Here is a 21,386-nt window from a genome sequence, read left to right as displayed (position 1 = left end):
TTATAAGATGGGATATTTGGGTCAGCACTACTACATGTGAAAAGGATCTCGGAATTGTTGTTGTTCACAAGGTGAATATGAGCCAACAGTGTGATGTGGCTGCAAAAAAGGCAAATGCAATTTTAGGCTGCATTAACAGAAGTATAGTTTCCAAATTACCTGAAGTACTAGTTCACTTCTATTCAGCACTGGTTAGGCTTCATCTTGAGCACTGCGTCCAGTTCTGGACACCACTCTTTAAGAAGGATGCAGACAAACTGGAACAGGTTCAGAGGAGGGCAACAAGGATGATCAGGGGACTGGAAACAAAGCCCTGTGAGGAAAGACTGAAAGAACTGGGCATGTTTAGCTTTGAGAAGAGAAGACTGAGAGGAAATATATTAGTATTCTTCAAGTACTTGAAAGGTTATCACACAGAGGAGGGCCAGGATCTCGATCATCCCAGGATGCAGGACATAGAATAATGGGCTCAAGCTACATTTTTAACAAGTGCATTTTACTAGAAATCATATGTAACCAGGAGAATGTCATGTATAGCAGGGGTAGCCAATGTGGTGCCCACCAGATGTTGCTGAAAGTCAATTGCAGTTCTGTTTAAAGCTTACAACAGAAGAGCAAGTGTTAGGTAGTGCTTGGAGTCACCCTTTCAGAAATAGCCTCTGACTTCCTCTATGCTTATCTGTCAACAACAAGCACGAAAGGCCCATTATCACCACACTGAGTTGCCAAAGTCCATAAATTATCCTGGCACTCCGTCAAATGATTTCATAATTTCTGCTTTGAAAAAAGTCCCAGAGGAAGCTATGCTCCCCTGCATTCCTCTTCCAAGTCAAAGATCTTCTACCCTTGCTGAAAATGAGGATCATTTTGTAGGGGAGCAGGGTACTTAAATTAACTCCCCACCTTTCCAACTTCATATGATCAGCATTGCCAGAGACAACAGTTTAGCTGCCCATGTGTTGCAAGAACTCCAAGAGAAGGCCAGGATGCTGACCACCACTTTCCCCACATGCTCAGGATTGGATCTAAAAGGATGAACTTCATACAACATGACCAATTTCTGTCCACAGAGCCACGTTGCTGAATCAGGGTGCCTGTATATAGAATTCCAAGTGGCATGTACAACATGGCAATAGGATTTGACCTTTTGATATAAATTGTTTGAAGGAACTAGTGGAGAAAAGTGATTCCAAATTAGCTTCTTTCTTTATGAATTTTGAAAAGTTTGATACAAATGAAAATTTAAGGAAGTATGCATTCTTCCTTTAAGGAAAAAATGTTCAGTTTTGCATTCTACAATATACTCTAGTTTTGATACAGACCAGCAGCAAGTCATAATCTATGAGGAAAATATATGGGGACAAATAGGTCAAGAGAAGGTTTGGAGTAGGGAAAGTAATTGAAGGGTTTATTACTTATTGCTAAACCAATGTGGAGTCCACCTAGCATGATGAATGTGGCAATACGACAAGTGATCTGATGATGAAGAGCAATGTCTTTTTAAGAGTACTGCTATGATGTGGATAAATATGCAGCTTCCAACCAAAGTCTATTTCTTTGATTTATTAACTAATATTAAAATGATTAAAATGAAGAAATGAGATTAATATAAGCAATCAATCCTGTTGGATTTTCACTTCATAATTCTGCTTCTGAGGGGGTGTTAGCTTGGAGCACTTCTTATAACAAAAGCCCTTTCTGATGCCAACAGCTCATTTTCACATGTGAAGTCTTATGGATATATATATGAACAATGGAAAGGGAAGAAAACAAGGTATCCCCAGAGATGGTGAGCACTGCAGAACATTTGATCATTTTCATTTTGTGTGAAATAGCATGGCTAACACATTTGGATGTGTGCACCATTATTGCTACTGTGTAACATGTATTTAATGCAAACAATAGAGTAGGGGGCAGATACACTTCTGTATATCTGCACAGAAGTGATATATAGACTCCATGAAGGATACCTACAATCTTTGTTAGACATTTGCTATACATCCTACACACAACATGGAGCTGCTACCAAAAATGGCATTCTCAAGTTCTGCCCATCGCTTACCCAATCTTGTAACATCATTGTGCCACCAGCAGCAACAGCAGATAAACTCATAATAATGAGGACATTATAATACAGCAGGGATATGTGTGGTGCCTTCCAGATGCTGTTTAACTACAGCTCCCATAAGCCCCAGACAGCATGGCCATTAGTTAGGGATGATGGGAGTCGTCGTAGTCCAGCAACATCTGAAGGGCACCACATTGTCTAGTCTTACAATACAAGATTAGTGATCCTGGGAACTGTAGTTTGTGAACGGTGCTGAGAGAAGCAGTGACAGCTGGTGCCCACTAGACCTGGTTGGGCTTGTAGGATGTCATGGGGGTGTGGCCAGTTGTTCTGATTTTCTCCCCATCCTCTTCCCTTGCAGAGCTACTCTGCACACTTACAGCTCTGAGCATGGTCGGACTGCCCTTCAAGGCAGTCCCAGTAGGCCAGCCTTTCCCAACCAGTGTGCCTCCAGATGTTGTTGGACCACAACTCCCATCAGCCTCAGCCAGCATTGCCAATGGTCAGGAATGGGAATTGTGGTCCAACAACATCTGGAGGCACACTGGTTGGGAAAGGCTGCAGTAGGCCTATACTGAGACTGCTAGTTGGTCCTCATAACAACAGATGAAGTAAGAGCCTTCCCAGACTAGGCTGCAAAGCTGGCAGCCCCACTACTTAATTTTCACATGGTTTTTCTGCCTAAAGATACATGGGAGGGTCCTCTTTACCATAGCTATACTTTTGGATTAGGATTGGCTGAGTGCTGCAGAGACTCTAGTTCAAACAGAAGTATAAAATGTATGTGGGATAGGAATGAATGTGTAGCTTTGAGATTTTGGGTGGGGTTTTTTTTAAATTGCGTGATGTTCTCCTTGGGAGGGCTATGCCCCAGCCTCAATGGACCAGCCACCACTGGTCAGGAATTATATAGTGACCTCAAAATAGAATCCCAGTTGATAATATTTGGGCAGGTTAAAAATGTCTGCTTTAAAAAATCCCACTCATTATGCTAATGATTTCAGGAAAGATGGCTTTAAAAGAAAAAAAACCCCTTCCCTTGGGGGTAGAAGAGCTTCTAGGAAAGGTGGGGGTGCTGCCATCTTTCTCACTTGCTCAGTGCTTCACTAAGCTGGACTAATGCCATTAGACTGCCTAGATCATGCGCATGCTGGACATGAATGTTTCCTTTGTCTTCATACAGCAGCGTTGCATGACCGGACTGCTTTTCATTGCTGAGTATGGTTGTAATACCAGAAAGTCACCCTCAATTTAATGTCTACTGATCTCATTCTTATTTAGGAATAGCTAATAGAAGAAAAATATGACAATTATTAAAAATTGTCCCCTTCCCCAGGTAGCATGCATTCCTATCAGCTGTGGGTGGAGAATTTAAAAAAAGGTGGAGGAGTACCATGAAAAACAAAGACAATCCTGCTGTCAGGAGTGCATTCCAATATGCCAATGGTCATGCCAAAATGGGGCTAAAGAATATGCGGATTCCACTACAGACCAGCATCGACAGCAAGGGCATTCCTTGAACTGTGATCACATCTCTAGTCCCATCATGCCCACAAGGAATAAGCAGTCTGAGAGCTTGCTAAGCTGGTTGCCCATCACCCAGCACTTTGGGAAGTCTCGTCCCAGGCGACCACAAAGACAGAGCAGCAAGACAGAACTGGAGGCTCCAAGGGGTGTTTCCACCTCTTCCAGCACAGCCTCACTGGATTATTCTTTGGAGCCTGGTGAAGGTGAAAATTTGCACCCAGGTTTCCTGGATCCAGGTGGCCTTGATCTCTTAGGTGAAATCTTTGAGACACTAAACTTGCTGGAGCCAAGCCAAGCCAAGCCCAACGGTCTCTCTATGGGACTCACAGCCTGGACTTCTGCAACTTAGAAGAGAAGAACTTCTATACAAAGTTGAGGCCCATTAGAAACGCATTCTGAGGAATGGGATGATAGTGACTCCTTGTCTGAGGGTGCCATGTCCCTGGCCTCTCAGGATCAAGAGAATGTGCAGAGTGCTTGGCTGCTGCCCACCAGAGCTGCAAACAAAGGCAGTGAGAAGTGGAACCATGGCATCCCTGAGCCCCAAGAGATGCCTGGCCCTGAGAAGTCAACAGTTGCATTGCAGGAAGAGGAGGAGACAGTGGTCGTTTCTGCTAGCTATGAGCTGGCACAAGTGGCAATGTCCCAGAATGTAGACCACAAAGACTGCAGCCTAAATGAAAATGGAACTGAAAGCTGCACTGGTATGGTTTCTGGCCACGAGTCTAGGATTGACCAAACTGTTCAACCCACATCAGCCGTCACCACTCCAAAGGCAGAGCCATTAGCAACCAGTTCCTCCAGCATCCAATAACCTGCAGCATTGTTCCAAACAAAAGTCAATGTGGACACTGATTTCACGACCAAGCAGAGCATCCCAGCCCTTGGGTCTGTCACCAGCCCACAATGCTCCTTGACTTCCAGGCCCTTGACCCACTCCAAGGTGTCAGAACTGAAGAAAAGATTTGAGGCCTAGAATAGGGATAGCACTTCATACACTTGGAAGTAGAACACCTTCTATGTCTTGACTTCTAGAGTCGAATAGTTGCCCCTGTGCCTGGAGGCCACACTGGAGGACTCTCCTCCGGAGTTTCAGGATAGCTCTGGACTTTGAAAGGCACTGGGGGAAACACTCCAACTATCTGGGCACAAACAGTGATGGTTGGAAGCAGAAATGGGATCTGTTAATAGACCCAAAGGGGTAGGACTACCCAGGTTTCCTGCCCAGGTTCTGCTGACTGGTAAGTTGCCACCACCACTAGGAGGCAGCACTCCTATTCAGATAAATTTCTGGCACAGGAGAAATTCCCTTGGCCAAGAGCTCCATTCCTCTCCTAAGTACAGTTGACTGCTTCTCTTGTAACTTTTTCCAACATGATAACCAAGAGCCATATCAGGGAAAGCATGTAATGTGAAAATGAGTCCTGTCAGTCAATGGCTACATCATCGAGTGAATGAGTGAGTGAATGAGCTGTCTTAGATCAGTAACCATAAATAAAACCATGAAATGTCAGCTCAAGATGTGGTGATGGTCATTGACTTAAGTGGTTTTTCTTTTGAAGTATTCAGTAAATTCATGGAATGGCAAAAGTCTGTCTGTGGCTATTATGCTAGCCAAATGGATCCTCCAGGTTCAAAAGCAGTATATCTTTGAATACGAGTTGCAGGGGGAGGGCAGTAGTGGGGAAAAGCTATTTCGTTCATATGCTGCTTCATAGCTAAAAACAGAACGTTGGATTAAATGTACCTTTGGGCTGACCCAACAAGACATTCTATTCAAAAATATTAAGAGCATATTAAGACTTTCCTCTCCTCCCAGGCATTTTAGCATTTGTTTTTAAATTGTTGGTTTTTTTAAATTGTTTTTAAATTCGTATATTTGTGTATTTGTTTTTAATGTTTTAATTGTTGTAAACCGCCCAGAGAGCTTTGGCTATGGGGGGGTATGCAAATGTAATATATAATAATAAAAAATAATAATAATAGTCATGCATGCCATGGATACATTGCTTTGCACATCAAGATGAAGCAGAGCTGCACAGAAGCACTTCTGAAATCTTTGTGTACTTTCATAAAAAATAGTGGGAGGGGGGCAAAGGAGACAGAATTAAATGAAAATGTATAACTGGTGAAGAGCCAGTAATGAACCACTCTGGGAATTTTGACTCAAAGGGTGGTATAGAAATGTATTAAAGTGATCAGACAGACAGACAGATAGATGGGTTTGAATCTCACCTGGGGCACTAGCAATTTGTTCTGGGACGTGTTTGAAATAAGTTCACAACAGCTCCAGGAATACCAGATGGCACTGCAGCATGAATCCTGCAGCGCAAGAAGCAAATCAAACACAAGCTGTGTGGTCTCTGTCTAGACTACATGGCTGGCATCTATATAATGAGGAGTAGAGTAAGGCAGAGATGGGGGACCTGTGGCCCTCCAGATGTTGTTGGACTACAATTCCCATCATCTCTGGCCATCGGCCATGCTGGCAGAGGGAGCTGGAACCCAACAATATCTGGAAGGCTGCAAGTGCCCCATCTTTGTTGTAGGATATTGCCAGACGATAGCACCTCTTCTGTTTCATCAAAGGAGAATTAGGAACCTTTGCTTCCTGTCATAGTGAGGAGGCAACAGCAGGTGGAATACTCGCAGAGATTTATTTTATTATTTATTTATTTAAAATATTTCTATCCTGCACTTCTATCCTACAATAGGGCACTTAGAGTGGCTCGCAATAAAATCATATACAGTAAAAAACACATTAAGATAGATAAAAATACATAAAATACAGTTGAGAAATCTAGAGGACTGATGTTAAAAGGGGACTAAAGAGGTAAAACTAAAGGTGAAATAAAGTCAGTTTCAGGCTACACGTCCAGTCCCTCCCAAAGGCTTTCTGGAACAAGATGGTTTTCAGAAGTCTTCAGAACACCATCAGGAAGGGAGCAGAATGGGCTTCTTGGGGTAGAGATGTTTTCTCCTACTATTTTTTTTATTTTCTTACATTTATATCTTGCCTTTCTTACATCAAGGAACCCAAGGTGACATACATGCAGTTCCTAGGTGGTCTCTCATCCAGGCACTGACCTGACCCAGACCTGCTAAGCAGCAACAAGGTGGTCGCCTCATGTACCTTCAGATCATACTCTGGGACCATGGATACCTTCTGTCTGCCCAGCCCTGTTCAATTTGTCGCAGAAATCAAAGGTGGTTATTTAAAAGACTGGTCATGTAAGCCCCTTGAATGCACCTAATCTGGGGTTGTGGGGTTCATTATCATTCCTTCTTCATGTACCCGCCTAACTCTTTGAATAGTTCCCTCCCAAAACAATTAGTCACCCACTGATTGAATTCATTTGTATCAATGAAAGGGGGAACGTGTTGTGTTACATGAGGGGTAGATGGCTACATGATAACATGTCACAGGCCTTTTCAGGGGTGGCCCCCCATTTGTGGAGTGCCTTCCCTAAGGAAATGGGCCTGGTGCTATCATTGTCAGTTTTTAAGTGCCAAGGAAATACATTTTTATTAACCCAGACTTTTGGTGGTTAAGTTAGCCTCTAGTGTGGTACTCATCTTTTAGTGCGGTGGGCTGGATCTTGTCTTTTGTATCATATTGTTGGATAAGCTTTTTAGGAATTTTGTGTTGTACATTCTCCCCCCCCCTGTCTTCTAACTGATTTTATTTGTTTGCATTTTATCTTATTGTTAAGTACTTTGAGACATTTTACTATATAAGCGGGCCTGACTTCCTTTGTTCCACCTCTGTCCATTTCTCAACATGATCCAGGCTACAACAACATCATTTCCAGGCAATGCGGTTTGTGTGCTCAGTCTGTGACTGTTTGTCTACAGCATTTGCTATGTCTCAGCCAAGTTCCCTTCACAGCCCCACTGCAGTCTTGTTGGGCGAAGGGTGAGTGATTATTATAACACTGCTTTTTATCTTGCACTGGATGCCAATCATGTGTTAGAAGTTGGTACACAAACTATATTGTATCATATATGAATACAGAGAACACCCACAAATAATGTAGAAGCAATTTTTAACTAAATGTAAGCACACACAAAATTGAATAAACATTGCAATGTGAATTGGCAAACTTGCCTTTTTGCTTGAAAAACTATCCTGAATATGAGTCTGGAGTGTGTGTGTTTGGGGGAGGAATAATTATCCAAAAAATAACTTCTGACACCACTATCTACTCAAAAAACTAAATCCCATTCAAGAGCACAATTGTGCATAAGTGTTAACAATGACTAAGAAGTGGCTGATAATCTGGCTGCAAGTTTCTTTAAACTTGCTTCTGCCTTCCTAGGGCTCATCTACATGGGAACATTTCTTCATAGCAAATACAATGCCTTTATCTTTGTAACAGATTTATACCATTTGCTGTTCCTGCTCAATGTTAGCTGTCAATTGGTTCCTCTGGGTGTTCCTCTGGGTGTTCCTCTGGGTGTTCCTCTGGGTGTTCCTCTGGGAAGGATTAGTCTCACTGTTTCCTCTTGGCCTCACCCTCTAATTATACCTTTCCACTCCCTCTGGTTGTAGATGGCTGAGCATGCTCAGTCTGTTCTACCTTCTGCAGTTGGTTCATTAAAAAAACCCTGAAAGTGCTAATATCTGTGTTTTCCCTGCCTATGATTGCTATAATACAGCTGAAATACAAATCTTTGTTTGAGCACTGTTATGCTTTTGTGTTCAAGTCAGGGGAAAAAGAAAATAAAGGCACCTTTTGCAGCAACATAAAAAAGGCCAGTGGAATGGAGGAGAGCAGCTGGAAATTGTCAGCCCATGGGAAACAAAATGAAAGAAGGGAGGAGGAAACAGTGGGCATGGAGAGGGGAACGATTGACACACCCACCTAAAAGCATAGGAGCAAAGCATCTGTGACCACTAGAGAAACAGAGTGGAGACAGTTTTTTCTCCACTTTTTATATTATCAGTGGATTGGATTACTGCAGATTTAAAGGGACAAAACTGTGTGACACCTTTTGTTTGCCAGTAACATAATGTGAACCATGAAAATTTAAAGGAGATATGAATAGCACCAAACACAGAGTAAACCACCGTGTAGATGAGCCCATAGTCTCCACTGAAAACTTTGCTGGGGTGGGAAGGGCACAGAGACTGGAGACTGTGTAGGGCAAGGATAGAAAACCTGTGACCCTCAAGATGTTGTTAGACTGCAACTCCCATCAGCCCCAGCCAACATGGCCAATGCTCAGGGATGATGGGAATTGCACTCCAGCAACGTCTGGAGGACCACAGGTTTCACTGCAAAGGAATTAGTGATAGTCTCCTAAATGAGACTTTTCCTCACCATTGTATCTTCACCATTCTATCTCATCCACCCTGGACTCACATTAACCCTTTTTACATTTTTATTTTTTTCATGTGTCAGTAATTATAGTTTAAAAAATTGATAACTGTAGTGATTTTATTCAGTCCTGTGATATATGTAGATTAGAAGCTCAAATCTGTGAGTTTTACAATTCTTTAAAGGCATGCACCTCTTTAAACGCAAGCAGCATGTTTTGACATGGTACACTGCACATTAGACACACTGCTCTTTTGCCTCAGTGCACTACAACAGAAGCAGTAATGAAATCAATGCTTCAAAACAACAAGAAACTGAACAGAGAAGCTTGCAAATTTCAGTTTCTCAAAGCGTTCATCATTATTTAGTACAACACTATAGTTCTCATGGGCAACTTGACTCTGGATGTGTTGCAGGTGTATGGGAAGCATTCAGGCTAGCAGGCTTCTGCTCAGGCTACATCCTAAATGGCACATATCACACCCTTCACACTACCCTGTCCCCACCTAGATCGCCATTCTGAAAGTGCAGACAAAGCTGCCAAATTGTGTAAGCTGCAAAAGAATGAAGCACGTATTGGTCCTGTGTAGATGTTTCATGGTCCTCCTTCTGTAAGCAGCATGATGTTTCAGGCACCAGCCTTTTGCATGTTCAGTTCCCTTATGAAAAGAGCACTGGAGTACTAGAGTATTGTTAGTAATATCTATTTACCAATATATGAGTTGAGCTCTGGGAAGAAGACGTTCGGTGGGACAGAGTTAGTTTTTAAAGCAGTCAGTTCCTTAAAAGCAAACAGTTGATTAGGGGAAGGGAAGAACTCAAAGGAATTCTGTTTCCAGGTGAAATCACTCCCTCTGATAAGCTAGGTCTGTAGTTATGAGGGACATCACCCTCCTGCCTTCCAATCCTTGCATTTGCCTTATGCTTGAGACATAAATTTTGATTTTTCAAAGTTGCTTCCTGTGCCCCCCTGACACTCTGGTCCTTTTCCTTATATGATAAACTTGGAGACATTGTTTCACTTTTAACAGACAGTCGTCTGCAGCATTTTGAAAAATGTCTGGATTGCCAAGACACCACAAAGTGCTTCAGGGGTCCTTGATTCAACTTGTGCAGACTCATACAGATCCTGATTTGCCTTGGGCAAGTTCCATATCCCTCTGGGGCACTCTGCCTCAGCTCAGGATTTGTCTAAATCCTCCGCACACCCCTAGCAAACAATATATCCTTGGATTTCCCCAGGCTGCTTCTTGTTAGATAGTTGTAAAATGCCTCCTGTGTCCTTCATCCTTTGCATTCAAAAACTACAAATTGTTTTTCTCCAGCTCCCATTTAGGCAAGTAAGGTGTGTCTGGTAGCTACTAGCTACCAGCCAACAAAAGCTGTTAATAGTTATTTAACCAAGGCTTTTGTAGCCATCAATGCCTCTTGAAGACAGGTCTGTAAACAGTCTAGAGGAAAGGCTGACATTTCATGTTCTTTGCTAGCTTGGCAAAATCTGGTAGCAATATAATTGTCCCACCTTTGTGAAGTGACAGTTTGCATTTTATTATGCAGCAAAAAATGCAGATACAGCGAGCATTACTATTTGCAATATATTTGTTGCTCTCTCTGCCTTTATATAGATGTTACTGCATGCCCTCACAAGAAGGTTTACTGTCACTTTGAAACTCAGTCCATCAGTGTTTTTATAAGCTGTTGAGTAAATTACTTACAAGCTGTTGAGTAAGGTCTGGTTCACACGGGAGCTTAACTTCATAGTAAATATGCACCTTTTGCCATCACGATAGCTTTGGAAGGTTTACACTCCCCAGCTTCCAATACGTTTTTTTAAAACTTTCAATTCACATGGCATTCCTCTGGAAAGAGTATCGCTGTTTCCTTGTGGCCCTGTCCCCAAATCTGCATGTTTACTCCCTCTGGAGTATTGCCAATGGAGAAGGGGAGGGTTTTTTTTCATTGTTTCTTGTCATTTGGACACTGAAGTGGGAAGAGCGTGGGGGGGACCACCCCTTTTCAAAGTATTTATGAAATGCAATTTTTAGTGGAAGTGTGTGTGTGCGCACACATGAGTGCATGTGTGCCTTCTGCAGCCTCAAGCGACTACCCGGTCCTTATTTACTCAGAAGTAAGCGTCAACAGTGCTTGCCCTCTGCTCAGGGCTCATCACTGATAGCCATAGAGAGGTTCCTCCCGACAGGTAGACCGTCGAAGTTAGTTGTTATGCACCCTGGGCTCTCCCAAAATCATTACTACCCTTCTCTCTCAATTTTGTTTCTTGTGAGTTACATGCCTCTCTGCAACCTGGGGGGGGGGGAATTGACATGAAACGTGGGGGGAGTTAGTGAAAGCAAAGTAGGGCAGTTTTTGCAGGCAGCAGAGAGACAGGGAGCCTTCTCCTTTCATTCCTGCTTCTGATAGTGAACTGGGATATTCCTCTCACATCTGTTGTTTTTTTTAAAATCTACTATTTTGTGATCAAACATAAAATCAAATGTTAAATGAATAATATTTCCACAACGGCAATTTTGCAATATTACACAAACAAAGTTTAGAGGAGGTTTTTAACTGAGCTTGCTTGGGCTGAAAAGCGTCTCTTTTTCTGCCCAACAGTTGATGGGGATGGGAGGGGGAGCTAAAAATCCGGGAAGGGGAAATCAGGTTCTCTCCCTCCAGGCAGATGGATCTCGATCTCAATCCCTGTCCCTCTCCCCCTCCCTTCCCCCCTCTCCAGCAGGAAACATCGGAATGAGGAACTACATGAGCGGGACACAGCGAAGCAGAGGCAGTTTTTTCCTTACTATTAGGATTTTCATGGATTGGTTTGATTTGCATTTAAAGGGAAATGCAGCGGCTTGCCTTCCCTTTTCAAAAAACGTCATGCAATCACTGCAAATTAAAAGGGAATGCAGACAGCCTCGATCTCATATTAAATTGCCGTCTGAATGAGCCCTAAATTAATGCTCAGGAATATAATATCCTATCACACAGGCAAATGAAAAGAACCCAAATAAGACTCTCAATGCTTGCAATTGCTCTAAATTTAAAACCAGTTCACAAGCTACAGCAAGATACAAATACAAATTAATACAAATGTTAATAATACCTAGAGTTTACATACTGTTTTAGAGTATCTAGAGATAGCCAACTAAAATGGAATTTTAACAATTCTAGCTATTTACATTGTTAGAAATCCAAAAATTGAGGTTTGAAGTATCAAGAAGTGGGGCACCAGTCCAACTCCAGTATATTCTGCCTCCCTGTTCTAGTAATGTAGCAAGCTTCTGATTTCTGTTAGCTTTTTGAGCTGTGCAGGAGTAATTTGTGTTTCACTGCTGAAGTAGATGGTCCCTGCCTTTCTGTAACAATGGCTTGATTCACCATACCATGGATGGGAAACCGGTGGCCTTTCAGATATTGCTTGACTATAAATTCCATGATCCTTCATTATTGATCATTGCTGGCTGGGGCTGATGGAAATTAGAGTCCAGCAACACCTGAAAGTCTACAGGTTCCCCACCACCATACTAAACCATAGGGTGGTATTCAATGCTAGTTCTTCTCAGAGTAAGTCCAACGAAATTAATACAGGACTACCTTAGGTTCATTAATTTCAATGGGTCTACTCTGAGTACAGCATAACTGAATACAACCCTCAACATGTATGAGTCTGCTCCCCAATTCCATTTCCTTCAAAGTAGATGTAAGGAGGAGACGGGAAGCATCTATTTCTCTTTTAAACTAACCACAGTTTGTTGTTTTGCCCAAACTGGAAACTGTGGTTAGTATTAACTAAGATTTATATAAACAAGCCAGGGTCAGAAACCTTGGCTTGGACTTCACTTGTTCTGGCAAACCATAGTTTAAACTAACTACAGCTTGTACCAGTTGATATGAAACAAGCTGGGGTTAGGTTAAAATGGAAGCAGAAACTCCTAACCGCCTTCTTACAGGAAAAGAGGTTTGTTGGGTGGGGGGAAACACATGAGATTGAGGCTCATGTATGTAGCACTAATTTATCATTGCATGTGAACCTTTCCTATTTATCTAAGGGCACTTTTTGCATATTAGCAATGAACCTGATGAGGTAGCAAGGGGCAAGAGGCTCTTTTCAGTCAGCTTTGTATATTACTGGGTAAAACATTTCTATGTTCCCAGGTAAGTTCTTATTAGGAAACTTTTGTACCCTCTTTTTGATACTTCTGGGCCATGTCCCAAAAAGCAAATTCACTTCTGTGCAATGGAGGCTGGTCCATTAGGGCAAGAGGGGCACTGCCTACCCTAAACCCCCAAACTGATAGCCCAGTCCCTTTTCTGTTCATTACATACATATTCAACATAGTACCCCACATTTAGAGACACCCCAGACTTATTTCAGTAAGAGGAGTGATGGCAAACTAACCAAAAAGCATGTTTGTCTGCCATGGAGTGGGGTGGGATGGTCAGAATCAGGTTTATTTATGGGCTGGGCTGGACCTTATTTTATTATCAGGGGGAGGGGAGGGAGAGAAGATTTTTGGTGGCAACCTGTCTCTAAAATGTTTGGCTGGTATCATAAGGAACATAGGGGAGGAGAACTGGGTTTCTTTAATGGGCTCAACTGGAGTTTTTTTGTTGTCAGGGTGGAAGGGAGAGGAGATTATTCATGGCATACTGCCCCAAGAATGGACTGGACTAGACTGGGCTTTTTTATTATCGTTTGTTTAAAGTATCTGAAAATTTGTTATGGGTGCATGCAAGATAATTAATTCCCATTATGAATAAAAGCAATCATGTCTTACAATTATTTAAATTAAAACAAAAAGTTTAGCAGTACTTTGAAGAGGACCAGATGTTTATTTTCATTCTGAGCCTGAGTCTTTTCTGATGGGGGGGGGAGGGGGAAGATAGCAGAAGAGTAGTTATGACACAGATGTCTTGGCATTGGTAATCCAATCAGGAGGTCATGTGTGGGGTTGCTGCATGCTTCCAGCCCCAATTTCACTTTGAGTGGAGAGGTGGAACAGTGTTGTGACCTCTGTAGATAGGAGTGTGTGACTGATCAAAAGGGAAAAGAATTTTGTGTTAAACAAATTGCTGGTTTCATAAAACCCAAGAAACATTAAGATAATTTGTATGACTGTCTGAGTGCCCACACAGTGGAGTACTGGAGGAACATGTAGAAAACATGGTGTGAACGACTCCCTTTTCTAACATTTTGGCTTCTTATTTTCCCTCCACCTGCCACATTTTTTTCACTGAGCAGTAGGAGCTTACTGTGTACAGGATTGATTTTATTTAAAAAAAAAAAAAACTCTGGAGATCTTTAGCCAATGGTTATTGTCCATGATACGTAAAATACACTTCTCCAGTTCAAGGAGTTCTTTCTGTGTATCAGGGATAAGCCAGGCATAGCTTCAATAAAACATAATATTCCTGAACATATTATTTGCTGTTTTCTCCATAGGAGTGATATAGTCTGGCATATGTAATGGTTTACTCTGCTGAGGAGTAGGTATGATTTAACTGTAATTACTAATATAATCCTGTTCATTTTGTTTAGAAGCAAGTCCCACTGTGTCCATTTCACTGGGTATAGAATTGAACCCTGGTCTTCCATGTCCTAGTCCAACACTCTAACCATTACGTTGATACAAATATAGATGCTTATTTTAAATATTTTTTTAATTTAAAAACTATTATCAAGTTGCCCAAATGCATGGTTTCCCTTTTCTTTTTACAATTAACTTGAGTTCTTTGCATGGTTTAGGGTTACTTTGGGGGAGACCAGTATTCTTGTGACTTTAACAGCTTTGTGGCAGGGAGAAGTCATCACTGTCATTATTAATGATTTTTATTTGCAAATTTAAAAATGTAAATAAATAAAAAAACAAATAAATGAAATAAATAAAACAAATAGAATATTGAAGGTACAAAAAATTAAAGAAGAAACATATATATGAATACTAATACTAATGACAATAGACCACTGTCAGTTTACATTATGAATACCATACCCATCAGTACATGCATCTTGAGTTAAGCATATAAATTAATATAAGCCTCCAGATGCTCAAATGCTTCAAACAAAAGATGTTCAAGTCAAAACTGATGTCTATGTAAAATATGTTCAAATGTAGCCAGGTTTTCAGTCCATTGTGTAAAAGAAAGTGAGTATTTATTCTTCCATGCTCAAAGTGTGAGACTCTTAGCAACCATAAGGACTCACCAAGCCCACGTTTGTTATCCTATTCTTAATCCCCATACTGTCAGCTCTTACAGGAAAATGTCAGCATCTGCCAGGCTAGAGAGATAACCAGGGGGAAGGCAAGATAAAGTCAGAAGGTTTGTTCCGAGCTCACATGCCAAGTCAGTGTCCAAGAAGCAAAGTCAATGGGGGATTCCTAGTCCAGTTTTCCAAGAGATCAGCCTGAGAGACTGGGTTCTGGAAGATAGGAGAAATGCAGAGATCACACCTGACATTATAATCAGCAGCCTACTGCAGTCACAAACTGTCTTTTAAATCCCACTCCCTAAGGCAGGTGCAGATAATCAGCCTCCCAGCTTCTCAGAGCTTATTTGTCTTAAACAGCCAGGCCGGCTATGCTACTGCATGACTCTCTGTCTTCTTTGCTCTGCAGGTAGGAGGGGAATCTCTTGTTCTCTGGCTGAATCTGGTTGAAGGGCTTCAGCTGTGTCTTGGACATTCTCCAGCTGAGGGATAGTTGGTGCTGCGTCCTCAGGAGTTCCATCTGTTCTTCTTCCCTCTGGGTCTGCTGCTGTTACTCCCAAGTCATCCTCCTCTTCCTCTTTGGAGGACTCCTCCGAAGGAGGCATGACACATACTACTGGAATATAATTTAAAAGCACATGAACATCTGCAAATATCAAGGATTTCACCAATACAAAATTAATATGGATAACAACTTCAGACCAGAATGAATATATCACTGAAAAAGTCCACATCATATGCCTCACTGAGGCATTCTCAGCGTTACACCTCCAGTGTTTATCTGTATTGGACAGAGCCTTCCTAAACAAGCATTATGGAGTACAATATACTTGAAATATTATTTTTGCTCAATTTCATGTCTAAGGAAACATTCCGTATAGATTCTGAAGCAATTTCCCATTGTTTAGGTAATATAATACATTCTAATTCCCTATTCCACACCTCTCTGAGTTTCTGAAAAATCTGCCTTACAAAGATCTATTAAACATTTATAAACAACTGTTAACAGGGTTAGCTTTCTGTAAGGATCCAATCATTCCCTCCAACAATTTAGGAGCTGTCAAAGCATGCAGAACAGATGGGTCATAAACTGATACTAGCAAATGTTGTAATTGAAGATATTGCCATTCTGCAGACATTAGTAATTGATATTTAAGCTGTAAAATAGGAAATGACAAAAAATGACAAATCAGCTGATCTAATGTATTTATTCACATTCAATCAATTTCTCCCACAAAAAAGACTGCCTCTCTATCTTCAAATCTGGATTACCCCATAAAATTAATTTAGTCTGGGCATACAATTCCATTTGAAACTGACAAGCCACTGTATGCCATGTGTCTGTAGCTGCAAAAATTGAAGGTGGTATCGGTTCTTTAAAAAAATTATATGTAGACTCCAAGACTAGCAATCCAAGGAGTGGTGTTAAATAAACCATCTCTAAAATTACCCAAGCTGGGTAAGAAGGAGATACTTGCCAATTATTTGTACATGCTAACAGGTATGCCTTATGATACAAGCTAATACCTGGAAAATTAAAAGCACTTTCCAATACTGGCAGCTGCATACTTTTAAGTGAACAGCGAAGTGGAGAATTATCCCAAATAAACTTCTGAGTATCCCATTAATCTTTTGAAAATATGTTTGAGAAATATGTAATGAAATACCACAAGGATATATATTGTCTGTGGCAGAATATTTATTGTAACTGTACTAACCTTACTCCAAATATTAAATTTAAGTAATGTCCAACTATCCAAATCATTAGAAATTTCCTTTATCAACTTATCAAAATTCAGTGTAATCATTAATAAAAATAATCAATAGTTTTGGTAGAATTTCAGGGTATACAATTAATTGGTCAAATCTGAATTAATGCCAGTGGGCAACTGTAATCACCTACTTTGTATGCTAATTAGAGATTTGGTTTGTGCCTAGAGGTCAACATATTTAGGTACTCTGGTTCCAAGAGATATTTCTCAAATGATTAAACTGAACAAGGCAGAAATTATGAACTAAAAGTGAATTTGGATGAACTTGAACTGAACGATTGTGATCCTTTTTAAAATGAACTTTCCAGGCACTGTTGGTTACTAACACAATCCTCTTCATCTTGTTCAGAAGTAAACCCCACTGTGTTCTGTAGAGCTTACTCACAAGGAGAAACATAGAATTAAAGCCTTTTGCAGTGCCTACTAAATGTGAGTTTCCAGCAGCTCATTCACTGTGCACATGTGTGTGTGTGTATTTTAAACCAGCTTGGGATAGCAGGTATGCGGAGGTATGACTTAACTATGTGCAGACTCATGAAAGTGAGCGTAGGACTAAAGCTCTGTTAGGTGATCAATATTACTAAAACTGCAATATTTAAGTATGCAGTGTTTCTTTGCAAAGGAGGAATATAAGGAGAAAACCAGAACAGGCAGAGTTCACACAACTTTTCTCCCAGCACAGAAGCAACTGTGACAGCAAGGACCCCTTCTGAATCAAAGTCACTTTTCAATTTAGTTAGGTCAGAGCTTGGAAGTAACTAGTTACAAGTAACGAATTACTTGTAATTTATTACTTTTTTGAGTAACGAGTGGGTAACTTCATTACATTTTGCTGGTAATAGAACGAGTAGTAACTTCATTACTTTTGAGGAGTAATTGTAATGTTTCCAGCATCACTTTTGCGCATTACTTGGGGGGGGGGAGCAGGGGAAGTCTTCTGCTCCTCTGATTTGTGAATAAAAATCATGTGCTTCAAACTGGGCTTCTGTGCAGCGTTGTTCTTCCTTCATGCTCTATGGGTGCTTAGGAGGCGACAAGAGAGGAGGTGGAGAGTGAGACGGCATGGAGAAAACAATTGTTTAAAAATTGACAGGAGTGGAAGGAGAAAAGAGCTGGAGACAATATATATATATAGAAAAAATATGTGTGTTGGGGTATCATTGCTGGGGTGGGGTGAGGGGATGTGAGATTTTATGCCATTCTGTTAATCTTATGGATAAAAAATATATATACTATTACCCTCTGTGTGTGTGCTTATTTTTAATGTTTTTTAGGCTACTTAGATGTGCAGCAGCCAAGGCCAGCACCTTGTAGGCAATTTTATTTAAAAAAGTAACTAAAATGTAATTGTAGCAATTACTTTTGAGTAAAAGTAAAGTAATCAGTTACTTTCAGAGCAATTGTAATTGTAACGGTAATTACTACTTTTTGGGGGCCATGTAACTGTAATTTATTACTTTTTAAAAGTAATCTTCCAAGCTCTGAGTTAGGTCTAATTGGCACCAGTGGCCACTGCTTTTGTGGGTCCATCTTTACCACTGAGCACCATCTTTGCTCCAATACTAATGTTATACACAAAGAATTTTGCTCTCTTCATGTGTTCAACAAGTGGTTTTCCTTCATTAAAAAAAATGATCAGAGGCCACGGCTGTTAAATAAGTGTTATGTAAATGTAGCCAAAACAGCAGGCAGACCAGGAATCAATTCATTCTAATATTTCCAACTCTTTCCTTCTTAGTTTTAAAAAAATGCACTTAAATTATGTGGCCTTTTACTCCAGCCTTTGGCTTTTTCACTTGATTTTCCAGATTCTCTCAGATAGCACAGTTTCTTCAGGTAATGTTTAATTGCTGACACCACCACAATCAACAAAAAGACCAACTGAAGCCAAGAGTGTCTCAGCATGACCTAATTAGTCTCCCTTAATTCCTTCAGGAATCCCACCTGGCCTTCAACTTGATTAAGATTAAGCGAATGATCTTTCAGTACTTCATGATTGCAGTTTCCCTCCTGAAAATCCCATTTTATTCCTTTGCTTGAGTTTGGATCCCTATGCATTTGGGGAAGGGCCATAACTCAGTGGTAGAGCACATACTTTGAATACAAAAGGTCCCAATTTCAATGCCTGGCATCTCCAGGTACGATTAGAGAGGCCTCCCCCATGTCTGAAACCCAGGAGAGGTGCTACCACCAGCCAATATATCCAAGCTAGGTGGACCAATGATCTGATCTGCTATAAGGCAGCTTCCTATATCCCACAACCCAATGCTTTTTCTTGTCTTGTACCTTTCCTATAAAAACATCATATTTTTGCAGGGTTATTGCCATTTCATACTCCATATTATTTGTCGTTTCCACTCCCTGCTCAGTGTTACATACTTCTTGTTTCCTCTTTTACCTTTCTTTTCTGCTGAATATTTTAGAAACAGTCTTATATCCTTTCAACTGTCTTGCCAAAATAAATTTGTTGTAGCTTTTGAGTTTTACCTCCTGTAATGTGCTTTAGAAATCCCCCTAGTGGCTCCCTACCCTTAGTGTTTGAAATTACCATGTTGTATAGGCAATCACACTACTAAAACACTTTGGGGAAGAAAAAAGCTACTAGTGGAGGCAATTTGGAGTATGGAAATGGTGAACAGTGAAATGGTTAAACATTGATTTCCTAGCAATGTTCCTCCACTCTAAACCATCTCCTCTCAAAGCTGTTTTTATATTTTTGAGTGCACCCCAGTCTCTGAATGGTGAGAGACTTCAGGGGTTCCAGTGCTTACTCAGAGTTTGGTTTCCTTGGGATGAAGGTCCCTGGAAACTAAGATATATGGTTTATATACACATATATGCAACCTGAGTGTAAGATGGAGGGGCTCATAGCATTAACAGTCCAACAGATCTTGCTTCCCCATTAGGTTTCTAGGGCATTCCCCAAAGCCATGGCCTCTCTTGTGTCTTTCCAGCTCCAAACCAGACTAACAAAAAGCCAGCTCCTGGGCTATTGTTCTCCTACCTACAAGGTGGCCTCCAGCCAGGTGAAGGGGAGGCCTACCCCCTTCTGAAAACATCATCAGCTAGTTGTTCCTATGGCAACTTGGCCATCTCTTTAGTCATGCAGATAGGGTGCTAAACAGACTTGGCCAGTGCCATTGCCTTAACAAAGGAACTGGCTTGACCTGTTTAGTGGTTTCTTCTGCTACAAATTCCAACCCTACAGACACAGAATTACAGAATTGAAGGGAACCTAAAGACATCATACAGACCAACCCCCCAACCCAATAACAACATATATATAAACACACACACACACACACACACACACACAGAGAGAGAGAGAGAGAGAGAGAGAGAGAGAGAGAGAGAGAGAGAGATTTTGTTGGTAAAAAATGAAGTGCCAGTACTTATATATTGATAAAAGTGCCATGGGTGCCAGCACAAAATGGCTACTATGGGCAGCAAAAAAAGAGGTGCTGGTACTCTATACTGGTGAGTACCATAATAGAAAACGAGAGAGAGTGTGTGTGTAATGGAGCTGTACTAAATACACCTTTGTTGGGGAGGGGTGTACAATAACATTTTCCCTGAGCTGTGGCACAGCCAGGGGACAACCTTGAATGTTATCTTTTATGCAAAAAGTCCCTATTATATAAGGTATGCATTGGTATTAAAATAATTGAGCTTTTTTGCACATTCTTAATGCTCTTGTGGCCATGCAGACTTATAGTTGGACACAATCTTGTTTAAAGTAATTGTAGAAAGAGGAATAACCTCTTGATTCAAAAAGGGTCAAATAAACTTAAGCACATTGACTTGCTTCAGTGTCTCGCTCTTTGATCAAAGAACAAACAACAAAGATCCTGCAAAAAGAAGCTTCTGTTGACATTTCTTTGTTGTACTTTACCTTCTTCCTCTTTGCACCTTCCTCTAATAAAAATGTACAAGCACAAAATTTAGCTCTTAATCTGTTCTCATGTTTCTGAAGACCTTCCACAGCTATTGTTCAATCAATCTACTGAAAAACTGTCCCCTTTTGTTAATCTGTGTACAATGTGTCTATAACTTTTACAGCCAAAATACATCTTAGGTGTTCAGGACACCATCCTTTATTGCTATGACATTGCCATGTTGAAATACAATTTAGTTATCTTTGTGGCACGTGTAAAGGGCTATATGCAAAGTCTTTTGTAGGGATCAGCTGGGCTCATTCAGTACATCAGATTCCCAACGGCAAGCGATGTTGATCTGCTACACAACAGGTCGACTAATCACTGGCAACAGGGTCGAGCAACTCCCTACCCAGCCTGATGCATGGAGGTTCAGCATCGGGTTCTACATCACTATATTTTATTTATTATTACTAGGAACTTCTAAATTTCCGGTTTGGTTCCAGTACAGACACAGCCTAAGATATGGTTGATAAGATGTTTTTCTTAAAAAGTTAACCTAGGAAGTTGTGTCAACAGTGACCTGCTTGACCCTTACAGCTAGAGACTTAG

The 21,386-nt window shown here is 40.9% G+C and overlaps 1 pseudogene; it reads left to right on the top strand.

Annotated features, from left to right (window-relative positions):
* Positions 1-3,397: 3,397 nt before the first annotated feature.
* LOC133377396 (DENN domain-containing protein 1C-like) lies at positions 3,398-4,571 on the top strand (annotated as a pseudogene).
* Positions 4,572-21,386: the final 16,815 nt, after the last annotated feature.

This window comes from Rhineura floridana, chromosome 1, assembly GCF_030035675.1.
Source record: "Rhineura floridana isolate rRhiFlo1 chromosome 1, rRhiFlo1.hap2, whole genome shotgun sequence".
Lineage (NCBI taxonomy): Eukaryota > Metazoa > Chordata > Lepidosauria > Squamata > Rhineuridae > Rhineura > Rhineura floridana.
This window is presented reverse-complemented; position numbering and strand designations above follow the sequence as displayed.